A 12400-nucleotide genomic window follows, 5' to 3' on the forward strand; every position below is an offset into this window, starting at 1 on the left:
ATTTATTGAAGCATTAGAATAGCCTAGCATATAGATTCTGTATGAAACTCTGGACTCTGACTGGGCCACTCCAAAACATTAATATTACTTCCAGTCAGAATAAACACGTTGGTAATTTTAAACCTAACCTAATCTAACCTACACCAACAAATACTCTCATTGGATGACAATCATTCATGCAAAAGCCTTGCATCAAAGTAAATGCAATTGTGTAAATAAAACACTAGCTCTTGTTTTGACTAGAGATAAGTGGCCTTTGCAAGTCTGTTAGAAAAGAACTGTGTAGGCTATCATAACTGACTTTGTGTAAATTGGTCCCTTCTGCATTTTCTTCAGGCAATACACTATAAGACATTTTTCCCTGTTTCTAATTGCAGCTGACAATGTGTGGAAGAAGATAAAGTTCTTCATAGAAGCCAACAGCTAGGGAGGCAGGCATCTGACCAACCTCACCAAATGAAGACACCTTAGACCTTAAATACATTAAAATCTGGACAAAGGTTATTTTTTAATGAAGATTCAAAACATTTTAGTTTCAACAATTATAGTTGAAACCAGTTTAGCTCTGGGTGAAGACATTTTTCTATTGTCAACTTCCCTTATTCTAGTTCCCATACTTCTGGGAAATTAAAACAGCAGCAGGCCTTTGTCTTACAGCCTGCTGAGTGTTTATGCAGCCTTCCTGGTTAACAGTTTCCACTCTGCACCTGTTCAAAGCCTACAATGTGGACGGTTTCCTAAGTGAAGCCTGCTGCAGAGAAGGTAACAGTGGAAATATGTGCAAGAGTTAACACTTGAAAAAGTAAGGAGAAAAAAAACAATTACACAACACTCTTCTTTTTTATTCTCTTGCCATTTGTTCAGAGACAGATTTTAAGGAGGTCAAAGGCTTCAGGGGCCACCGCGGGGCCAGACAATAAATCAGGAAAGGCGAGATAGATTCATTGATAGGGGAACATCATAAAAGGACTCTATTGTAGTAATGAAGACAAGGTGTGTAGGCTGGTTTCTCTGCAGGTCGCTCAAGATGGGTTCCACCCAACTTTGCAAGGTTCCATTTAGCAGCAACGTTTACATTCCCAAAGGGCTGGAATCAAAAGATTCCAGCCCTTTGGGAATGTAAAACTTCAAATGTTTTACATTCCCGTCAGAGTTAACTAGAAGAGGGATCCCTGGGTGATAGGGAGGCTGGGTGAAGGTTTATTGTGGGAGATATGGCCAAAAACCCAATGGGTGCAATGGGTAACAGCATGTGATCATAAAGATGTCACAAGAGACAAAGTCTCAATATCAGCCACAGTGCTGGCATCCAGATGTGGAGGTACCACGTGCCCCTTCCTTCATGCCAAATCTGAAGCTAACAAGCAGAACATCTGAATTCTTTTGAAGAAGGTGCCAAAAGGTATTCAGAACCTTAACGATGCATAATTTATGACAATGCTGTCTAGCAGGGAGTAAAAGGTTGAAGTTTGTCTGAGAAAAAAGTGTCTTCATTCCCTTTATTCTCTTGGCCTTTATTTCCTTAGCTGGATTTTTCCCACATTATCTGCTTTTCCAGCACCTGCTTAAGACTTTGACAAAATTAATGACCTTTGTCAAGCTGGTGTTAAGTGTTTCACTTTACTGCTGATGGATGAGCAAAGATGATTTTGCAGAAGATGTTGACTGCTGAGAAAAAGTTTTTCTAGATTGGTGATTATATTAGTTCCTGGTACCTCTGACTGTGTGGGTAGATGCCAAGTCCTCCTGGAAATTCAAATTTACATAAAAAAATACTTTATTGATCCCATAGGGGAATTAAATGTTGTTGTAACTCATATTAGAAAATGAAGGCATCTTGTCATCAGAATGAAGCAGGACCTGATCTATAATTTCCTGGTAGATGACTGTTCTTAGTTTGGAGTTGATAAATAAATTAATAATAATAATAATAATAATAATAATAATAATAATAATAATAATAATAATAATAATAATTTTTTTAGCCTAAGTAAGATGCTTGGTGTTTCTAGTCACAAGGATTTTGCCTTATAGCCCATGTCCTTAACACGTCTGCATGCGGTTCTTTAAGCACCACAGTGTTTTGTCAGCCTCCCCAAACTTTTGAAAAAGCTTTGATTCAAGACTGTAGTTATCCCTGTTGCTTGTGCACCTTTTTCTCCAACATATTTTCCTTCCACTCAAATTTCCATTAATAAATATGCTTGCATTCGGCAATGAACAGTCAGCTTTTTTGTTGGTGTAAATGTCAAGTCAGCAATCTTCCTCATGATTGGACATAACAATTTATTTATTTTTTTTCTAAGAGCTGTAAGATAATTAAATTAACTTGGTAAAGACAATTAACAGAAATAAGCACTTGACGGTGTACTTATGAACATGGATGATGGCAGGTTTTGAAATAAGTGTGTGAAATTAATTCAATTCCAAATGTTTGAGACCTGTTTGAAAGTGCAGGTAAATCACAAGATCACATTTTAGCTCCTGCTGTAACACTGACACAGCGTTAAAACATTCATGTTTTAACTAGGGACTAGCACAGAGTGCAATGCTGTAGCCAACAATGTTAAAGTCACTTAACTGATTCTGTGACTGACTTGCCTTTAATCAGTCTGCACTGATTACAAAAGAGAAACAGCTGATCCTTCACAAAGATCTTCTCTTCATGCAGAGAAGGTTTTATTTTATGATTCTATGAGCAAAGTCTGTGCTGCTGAATTGTACACATTTTACTGGTATGAAATATGCATTATTAGGAAGAAATGATGTTAAATGTTTAGTTGTCAGTTATTTTAGCTTCTGTAGTGTCTGACAGCACAGAGGCGTCAGGCTTTGCTTGGAACATATTTTTTGAACTGGGACTGATCAAATAAGGAGAGATATGGATCAGCCTTTTTCGCTGAAGCATCCTCACACCAGCACTTTGAAGACGACCACAAATCATACCCTACACTTTACCAGAGAGTGCTGTGTGATCATAAGAGGCTCATGCATAGTAGATACATTTGATTTCTATATAATTTAGCAGAAAAAGGCTTGTCTTTTATCTGATGACATTTGGGATTATCACCATTACCACATCTTTTAACAGAGCACTTATTTCCCTGATTCCACCTGCTGGCATTAACTTAAGTAAAATTGAAAAAGAATCTGTTGAAGTTGGGTGAAAGTACTTTCTAACCTTAAAGCAACTGCAACCATATGGGAGGGTGATTTCATAAATAAAACTCTGTGTGAAGTAAAGCATGAGAACTAAAAAAAACCCCTGCAATTTCCAAGAGATTCCCCACCACCTCCTCCATTCACCGAGGCAAATGTGCAGCCTTTTGTTGCAGCATTTAACTTCAACAAAATGTGAGCAAATTTGTACCTAAAATGTAAAATTACTTTTGCTCATTTTAACCCCCTCTGCCTTTTCAGTTGCTGCCAAGTAAGCCTCTGAGGCTTTGCACAGTCATGTGCTGAAGAAACAGAGAGAGCGAGAGATGTGAAGGAAGGAGGGATTGAAAAAAATCAAAGAAAATCCCTGACATGGAGATTTACAACTCTGATGAAATCTCATTTTGCAGAGCAGGAGCGGCATAAAGTGTTGTGAAATAAACCTATGAGAGAACAAGAAGATTGGCCCGGCATCAGCCACAAAATACCTTTATGATCCTTGTTTTCAGGTATAAATAAAACAATGAAAATCCCACTAAAGGATTCTACCATTCTTCATGATTCAGCTGTTATGAATAACTCAAAGAACTTCTGGTCCTCCTGCAGGATCGACTATTAAAAGTCTTGACACTTCGGTTTGAAGATATATGGGCCAATGTTTTGCAGGTGCAGGGTTTTGATGTTTAAAGAGCATAATAAACCTTCAGTGTCCAGACAACTCCACATTTCTCTGTGAAATTAATACATTTATTTATAAAAAGCAAAGAAAATATAAACATAATGTTTGAATGATTTGAGTACTGCAACATGAAGTGAATGTATGAAAACAACGATAATTAACACAATGTGTTTATCTGGAACAATGGACACATGATCAACCAATCAAACAGAAGGAAGCAGCTTTACCATCAGTGGAATTTCAAAATAAACTGATATGTGAATAAATTATATTTCTCAAAGCTCTGCTGTACTATAGTTCAGAAAAAAAATATAGATCAGGGGTTCAAAACATCATGTTCAAAAGTCCAAATCTGATTTGTTCATAAAGTCAAAGGCTCATTATAAAGAATAATGAGCAACTTTTCATAAATTTCCTTGCATATTAAAAGTCAAAATGTTCAGATTTGTTACATTTTTGGACAAAAAGATATTTTGTTAATTTCTCAAGAATTGCAGAACAGCTGACAGACAAACTTCACAGTGCTGATCCCCTACAAAATTTAATTATATTTTTTGTTCTGTTTTTGTATCTGCGTCAGACAAGACGCAAACTGGGGGAGTTCAGTGTTTCGGTCCAATGGTATGTACTTTCTCACGACCTTGGACAAGCGCTTCTCAAAACTAACCATCCTGCTTTCTGGCTGAAAAACCAGTTTCTGGAAGTTGAGTAGTTTGGGGTTTTTTTCCATCATAAACAAACAGACCCATGAAATGCTGACCAATCACACAATAGTTTCAGATGCAGAGGGCAGGTACAAAACGTTTGCATTGGGGGTTGTGACAAAAAGGGGTGGAAGATTTGAGGCTGACAACAAACTGATACAATTTTGGTAATGCAGCTGTGACAATGACAACTGATTTCATAACTTCTGCTTGAACATGCAGAGTCCTATAGACTGAGCTCACCTATCCGACAGTCAGCTTATCTCAATCTCTTATATCTGGGATTTCAATCTTTTGATTATGATCCTTATCCTCTTCCTATACTTGAGAGTCTCAGCTTAGACAAACCTGTAAAAACACGCCATCAGTTTTTGAACCAGCTATTTCTTTACTGCAAGAAACTACAGCAGGACCCTCACTTCTGCAAATGATTCTGTCTCTTTATTATTCTGCCTATCCTTTTTATAGTTATGAACAGCAAACCAAACACAATTTGAGGCAGAGAGAAACCTCCATACATGAAGATCATGGGAACTGGTGGACTTCATCCGGACTTGGGGCAGAGGGTCACCTTTATTTCCACAGTCCCTGGTAGTCAATACTTGAATCCTGGTCCTTGGCCCTGAAAAGGGCCCACCGCCTACACAGAGGGATGTTGAGGGTGTTAGCCATGTGAGCTGGGTGGAAGGAGAGAACAGTGCCTTGACATGATCTAGCCTAAAATTCAACTATGCTTCCAAAATATTTTAAATATGGTGGGTCTATGTTACATCTCTCCTGGCCAAACTAAGTTCAAAAAGAACACAAAGTCTTCACTGTGGGTAAACATTAGCATTTAAAACTGATTTCTAGGAGGGATTTTGTGGTAAGTTGGAGGTTGAATATTTTGTTCCCTAAATAGTTCAGAATCTGAAGTTTTTGAAACCCAGTGTAATAAATTTAAGGAATTTGGTCTAGAAATCAGGAAGATGCATATAAATATATCTAACCTCCTGCCATCAGTCCCCATGTTAGAAAAGTTAATGAAGGTCAGTAGCTCTTCTCTTTGTGTAAAACAATGACACATTATCAGACACCACTAAGATTTATTTGTAGTAAATTCTATTAGTTTGTATTTGCTTTGGGTCAATTGGCTATTGATCTCCAACTAACTGACCACAGAAGACAGTAACTGCATGCAAGCAGCCAAACAATCAATCTAAAATAATCTGTGCTAGATTCAGAATAGTTCAGAATAGACAGCCTTGAAAAAATATAATTTGCAGATGAAAAATATGTCAGCTTGCAGACTGTAGTTCATTGCCAATAGTTGGAAGTAGTACGAGTTTGATTTTTTTCAGTATTTTTTATCTTATTGTTTCACACTCCCAGTTTTGCTAAAATCTTCTTTTCACCCATATGTTAACCAGCTTTTTAAAGTGTAGCATGCAAATATGGAAAAACACTGTATGGGAAAAAGAATTGGATGTATTTTTTCTTCTCAATACATCGTAACCTTGTGGTCTTTATGACACAACAAATGGTAAAAAAAAAGGTAAAAACCAACCCATCATAAACTCTATAGAGAGGAGAAAGTTGTCCGTTCATATAAACATATTATCAATGTTTAAGATGCTCCATCTACTTCATCCTGAAATTGGCTCCTATTTTATTAATATGCCAGTAAATAGAAAAAGAACAGACTCAGTTTTGGGAAACTAGAAATTACTGCACCTAGCTGTGGTAAACTGCAGACCAGACGTCTGTGTTACGGTTCTCGGTGGAGATTGCCAAGCTTCCTCCTCTGGTCTCCCACAGCTCCACGTTTGCACAGTGGGGTGGGGGGATTCCTGGATGGCACAGTGGCCCATATGGCCAATCACTCAAGCAGGGCCGAGGATGTTTTCAAAGAGACCCGGCAGCAACTTGAAGCGGGACTGTCTCCATGGGGGTCAGCGGTCGTCTGGGCAGGAGAGGCCGACCTCCTGCTGTCCTCTCAGGGGCAGACATCTCAACTCCTGAGCTTCAGCCCTGCCTCCTGTCTCTATGCCCCACCCACACATAAGCACAATCATCACCACCTTCTCCATATAGAGCACACAGGGCTGCCATAGCCTGCTAATAGGACAAGGACCATGACCTTGATAGCTGGACAAACAAATGCAGAGGGAGTGTGACATTAGACGCAGCCAGCTAACAGGTGTTTATTTATGACAGGATTATTTCTGACTATTATGTCTATGATGTGATGTTTTGTTCAACTTTTGGATTTGGAATAAGACATTATATTTACCACTGTACATTTCAGCAGAATATTTCAAACATAACAATGTAGATATTATGACAACTCCAAAAACCCATTTTACATTTAACCTAAGCTACTAGTTAAGTTGACCAATTAAGCAACCAAGTCGTTGCATTAGGCAACACTAGAAATAAGAGATATAACATAATTGCCTGTTACATCAGAGGTAAAATGCCCAAAGAAGACAATAAAAAAAATTAATGCAATATAAAAACAGTTTTGCTAATTTTCCTTTTTTTTTTTTTTTTTTTTTCAGATTTCAATTATATGTAAACAAACTAAACAAAATGTCTGGTGGCTTGAGCTGAACATGATACGAGAGGGAGGAAACCGTTTTTGTGAACTGGTCTGGAATCCGCCATGACTGCCATGATATGACTCCAACAGCTGTTTACAGTGTGAGACGTCACACCGTTAACTCATGTGACTGACTAATATCTTTGTTGATTCTCCAGCAGTTAAACTAGTTACCTAAGAAGAGCTCTCTCTGTGAGAACGTCGACCACAGTTGTTGTTTTCGTCAAAGACAGAACAACGACAGGTGAAATAAATCACACCAGCGCCACCCTGCTGCAGCACAAAGCAAACAAGCAAAAGAAAATTTGCATTTATTTTTAACAGTTCTGGAAATGATTACTTCAGATTGAAACACAACCTAGGGTTAATTGTTGTAATTTGAAACATTTCTATAGTTGAAATTGTTTCCAAAATTGTTATTTATATGTCTGTTAATGTGTATTTTGTGCATGTACAGTAAATGTCATGTAAAATGTCCCACTGTTTGTTGCAACAGCTTGTTTCTGCGTATTTACTCAGCTTCTATTTTACTTTTTTTTGGAATGTTGAATTATTTTTTATCACATTTTGTGTTCAATCCCTGCGTAATTTATCTGTGCAGTTAGTTATCTGTTTATCTTCATATGCAAACATGAAGATAACCAAATAAACAACTAAGAGGTGCAAATGACTATGCATCATATGGAATGAGAATAAAATAATGTCTTTAAACAAATGTTTTTGTACAACGTCAGAAAACTTTGAATAAAAACCTTGTAGTTCAGATTTCATTTTTAATTTGATTCATTTGTTATTAGGCAAAAGTAAAAACATACATTTTACACAATGGCCAGATTTATTGTCTCTCCAGCTCTGAAATAAATTACAGCAAATTAGAAAGCCACAAACATCCAAGGATCCTACAACTAAAATTTACTGAATTAGCTGCGAAAAAATAGCTATTTTTATATATAAGTATATTTATATTTGAGACATAATTTGTTGTTTTTTGGGGTCAAGATAAAAAATATGCATATTTTCTTTTAATTACTAATTTGTGTTTGCACCATTATCTACACAAAAAAGTGTAAGATCTGTAAAAAATACATAATTTGTTAGAGTTTCAGAATTTATGGCCTCATCACAATTTATTAAATTAAGAATTTACAAACAAAATTCACTGAATAAATAAAGGTGAAATTAGCTTCTGACATAAGTTGGAAAACTTGAATGATCAGTGTTTTGTTTTTCCTCGCTCTTTCATAAGGTCTGTCCACATGACAGATCTTCACATTGCCAAAATACAAACCTAAGGTTTTACCAGTTCTCTGGGTCACAAAGAAGAGATGCTTTTATATTCTATAATATGCACAGAATAAAAGTGAGAAGCTAGATTGTTTTTTACTATTCTGCAAATTTTTAAAGAATTTTTTTAAATAAATTGTGAATAAAACAATTTACCAGAGAATAGAAAAAGAAAATGACTTTTCAAATAAGTTGAAACGCAACAACAATTAAAAATTTAGAAAAATAAATTTTGTAAATGTTTTCTCATCGCTACAAAAACAGCAACAACAATACAAGGCCATTAACAAAGTTTGAAATTGGTAATTACCTGCTGTTGGCCGTTTTGTTGCTAAAAAAAACAAAAAACAAAATGCAGATTACTTGAAGTTAACAGAAAACTTTTGTGCAGTTTGTGAAGAAGCTAAATAAAAAAATCATTACTCTGTAATCCTAACCTGAGTCTGTTCAGCAGATTTTCTTTGGAGCTGATTAGAACAAGAATTGCTGTGTTGGGATCGATGTAGTTACTCAGCAAAGAGGAAGACCTGACCCCACGGCAGCCTGAGGAAGAGCGTCGCCTCTCCTATACATGGCAGTGGACTCAGCTCTGTTGTCAGCATTCCCCGTCTGCTCTCTTCTTTCAGCTGCCCAGTCGCTCAGCACGACCTCCGTTTGGGGTGATCATGAATCATGGAAATTGATTATGCTGCCACATCTCAAATCCCTCTGGCCAGGGCGTGACCGCAGAGAGTGTGACTGTAGGTCGGTCAAGCCTGCTTAAGGGACACACTGCTCGTTGCCCCCGAGAAGGGCCAGTCGGCCGGACTGCCCCCGCAGGGTCAGGCGGCTCGCTACCATGGCAAATGGAGGTAGATCACTCACTCTGGCAGGAAGGAATGAAGATGTCCTTCTTAAAATACCAGTCAGGCCATCAAGCTCCAGGCTTTTTTTTCCCTACCCTTCCAACTCCTCATCACCACTTTCCACGAGTCATCCGTCTTTATCAGTGCACAATGCTAATGACTTCATCTCTAATAGCAGACCATTCCTCTCTGCCTTCCACCAGGATTCTTGAAGAAGTCTTAAATAACATCAGAACATGCCAGAGGAAATCTTGGGGTTTTGAATATCTTTGCTTCATCACATGTGCAATCATAAGCAATCAGGACCAATTTGAATTTGAGGAAAGAAAATATAGGAGACCGAGGCTCGTAGGAGAAACTGCTAAGCTCAGTTACCAATTAAATGTTTCAGTACAAACACCTGTTAGAGAAAACTTAATGAGCGTATTTGCTAAGACTTATGATATTAAAAAACATAAATTTTAGCTGTTAAGCTAAACAAAAAATTACTTTCTTCTTTTGCCTGTTTTCTCTCTGTAGAAATAAAAAGTAATGAATCATTTCTAGAACGAAACAGAGATGGTTTTATTAGCGTCCGAATGTTTGTAGTTTATCATTTCAACATTATTTTTCTGCTGCCGCTGCCGTACCTTTGCCTTTAACCCAGAGTTTCCAGACTCCCCTTAATGATTTCAACAGACTGTTGTTCTTTTTTATTATGATGATAAATCTGCTGTAACAAGCTGAAAACACCCATAAATCTGAGGCCGAGCCCATGTTGCAACGGGTCAGTGTTTCTATGGTGACGCATCAATCCTTCCAAGGGGCAACGGCAAGCTCTATAAAAGCGGTGAGTGTCTGTGACACTGTTACTGTTGTTATTGTGGGAGAACCGTTAAAATGTTTTCAAACCACAAAAAGTGAAGGGGCCACTTAACATTTCCCAGACCTGTCAGCTCTTTAGATCTTTCTGGAATATCTGCACACCTCAGGCAGCCTATGGGGACTCTGTATGTTTTGGTAATTGTATTTTCTCATCAGAAACCAGCTATGAAAAACACAGATTAAATACAAATCTGTACGTAAAAGTCGTTTAAAAATAGGACATTTATATAAATGTATTTATTCATTTTTTTAAAAGTTCTTTTTGGCAACCAGTGATGAAAAGCAAAAAAAGCAAATGTTCTTGAATAAAATTGTGTTTAAAAATCCCCCCCAAAAGTAATTGAAATATGAGCTGTGTTAATTTTTCAAAGTCAAATAGAAAATCCTTCCGCAACAAGAAACAACAACAAAAAAAGAATAGGTTCTTCACATTCCCACAGAGTCTGCAGTTTGGGGAGGAGCCATTCATTTGACCCGGACCCAACAACTTACCCTGTCAATTAGTCATACAACTTCAGCAACACACACGTACCTGCATTAGTAGAAGCTGTTATTCATGTCAGCTTTAGGATGATATTTACATACATACATTTTTACATTTTATTTTATTAAATTGAAGTTGTTTAGATGAAATTGATTATATATGTGAAGAAAGTATGTAAGGATACTTCTTCTACTAGTGCTGGCTGCAGTGAATTAGGATTACTTCCTCAATTCTGACATCTACTGTTTGAGAAGAAAACTGCACCAAATGTAGCGAAACACTGTTCATGCCTGGTTACAAGGCACAATTTTAAAATTGTGGGTTTATTTTCTAAACCTAAGAAACCTCACACATGACAATAAAAAAATCATCAATATATAAAGTTTGGTTGTACAGTGTGTGGTCTACAGCCACACATCAAAGACGACACAACACACACTAACAGATTTCACTCATGGACATTCAGATGTCAGACAGGAAATCTCACAAAACATTTCAAGTTCAAATGAAGGGGAAAAGAATAACTAATCTAAGAGAAAAAAAATCCAAAAGCACCAAACACAAGAATAAACTGAGGGAACTAAACACAAAGGAATGGCAGCACTTTTCTAACAATAATGGACAAAGGAGTTACGAACTGATTATGGTAAAACCTATCAAAATAAACGAGCAGGGACATGATCAACAAATAAAAACCAAAATCCAAATAACCAAAGTGTGGCAGTCTACTAATGCCAGTACAGGTGTGGAGGATGACAAAATAAGGGAAAATGGAATAATTTTAGTTTCCCTTTGCAGATGATTGTATTTTTCAGGTGATTCTGTTGAAAACATGTTAGTTCACAGAGTTCAAACAATCAAAGAAGTAATAGAATGAACAGATTTAAGGGCATATTGATTTAAACAGTACAGTGGGTTGTGCTCACATTCTTTGTTTTTCTTTCTCACATGCATAAAACATAACTTCCTGGCAAAGGCAGACAAATGCCTCACTGATTAGAAGTATGTTTTGCACTCGTAATCAGAAAAAAATTTGGCATTGGATATTCAAAGACTTAGTTATTGAATGTAATCCAGATTTTTCACTGTATCAAAATTATGTTTGAAGAGTTTTCATTAGCCTTAAACTTTAATGAATCTGTTATTTCTGACAAAAAACAGGCCAATCATACATTAGCAGATCAAAGGCGAACACTCCGTCATCATTTGGTCTGCTGCTCATTGTTTCTTGAGCTTCCAGCAGCACCGTCTGCCCAGCGGTGTGCACTCCCAACAAGGTGTCCCAGCAAAGTCCCAGAGCCTGTGCTGAAAGAAGCATCTCACGCTCAAACTTCACTTGATCCCAAGCGAAGCCCTCACTTGCTCGTTTATCTTTCCAGGGACAGTTTGTTCTTCGCCACGTTAATGAATGCCAGTTGTTTCTTGTGCTTCACAATCAGGAACTTTGTATTTGGCCTAAGATCAATCAAATAATGCATTGCACAACATAGTTATGTGTTCTGGCATATCAGTTTCATTAATTTTTTTTCCACAGACTTTATGAAGTGTATTTTAACAAATAGTTACAAAGTGGAATGACACTTTTTACCCCAGATTTAAGGCCAACGTATTACATAGACTGGAACAGTCAAGTTGCTGTGATAGAACATTTACCAATCAGAAAGGTACAGAACTGATCTATGCCCCAGGCAGCATAGGTTTGTTTTCCCTGCATGAGTTAAAAAATCCCAGGTAATAAAAAAATATTGAAAATCTTCAGACAGTGCTCTACATATTTTGCATGTACATATCTGATCAAAA

At 37.1% G+C, this 12400-nt stretch overlaps 1 long non-coding RNA gene across 2 annotated transcripts; it reads right to left on the reverse strand.

The window, feature by feature from the left end:
* Positions 1-592: 592 nt before the first annotated feature.
* Positions 593-9432, reverse strand: LOC116713978 (uncharacterized). Of its 2 annotated transcripts, none has more exons than XR_004337965.1 (4): positions 8845-9432; positions 8718-8738; positions 6256-7396; positions 593-5182 (listed from the first exon to the last, which is right to left on the reverse strand). It is a non-coding gene; the product is annotated as an uncharacterized LOC116713978 (long non-coding RNA). The 2 variants fall into 2 exon arrangements; XR_004337966.1 differs by having other exon boundaries at positions 7298-7396; positions 8845-9416.
* Positions 9433-12400: the final 2968 nt, after the last annotated feature.

Source organism: Xiphophorus hellerii, chromosome 23 (genome assembly GCF_003331165.1).
Source record: "Xiphophorus hellerii strain 12219 chromosome 23, Xiphophorus_hellerii-4.1, whole genome shotgun sequence".
NCBI classification, from domain to species: Eukaryota; Metazoa; Chordata; class Actinopteri; order Cyprinodontiformes; family Poeciliidae; genus Xiphophorus; species Xiphophorus hellerii.